Source organism: Elephantulus edwardii, unplaced genomic scaffold (genome assembly GCF_000299155.1).
Source record: "Elephantulus edwardii isolate Elephantulus edwardi_28Jun2011 unplaced genomic scaffold, EleEdw1.0 scaffold00226, whole genome shotgun sequence".
Lineage (NCBI taxonomy): Eukaryota > Metazoa > Chordata > Mammalia > Macroscelidea > Macroscelididae > Elephantulus > Elephantulus edwardii.
Genome location: NW_006399976.1, coordinates 3,612,486 through 3,612,845, shown reverse-complemented (window position 1 = coordinate 3,612,845; position 360 = coordinate 3,612,486).

Sequence of the window (360 nt, the reverse complement as noted above, 5' to 3'; positions counted from 1 at the left end):
TGTGTGTGTGTGTGTGTGCCGTTGAATCAGATCTGACTGGTACAGGAGGAGGTTGACCCTCACTCCCCAATAGAGCATCTGGTGGATTCAAACCATGCTCCTCTGGGATTGCAGTGCAGCTTCTTGCCACTAGGCCACCAGAGCCCCCTAGATACCAGTTCATAATGTGAATTGCCACTCGCTCGGCATTTCTTAAGCTGAAGGAATTAAAGCATAAATTCAAGCCTAAAGTTGCAATATGTAAGGATGCTACTTGGAAGCAGGAGTGGCATTTATTTCCTAAATAACAGGCCGCTCGAAACTCTATGAACTGTGATAAATGTCGATAGTTGTAGAGGGGCTTCAGGCCTTTTGTTCATA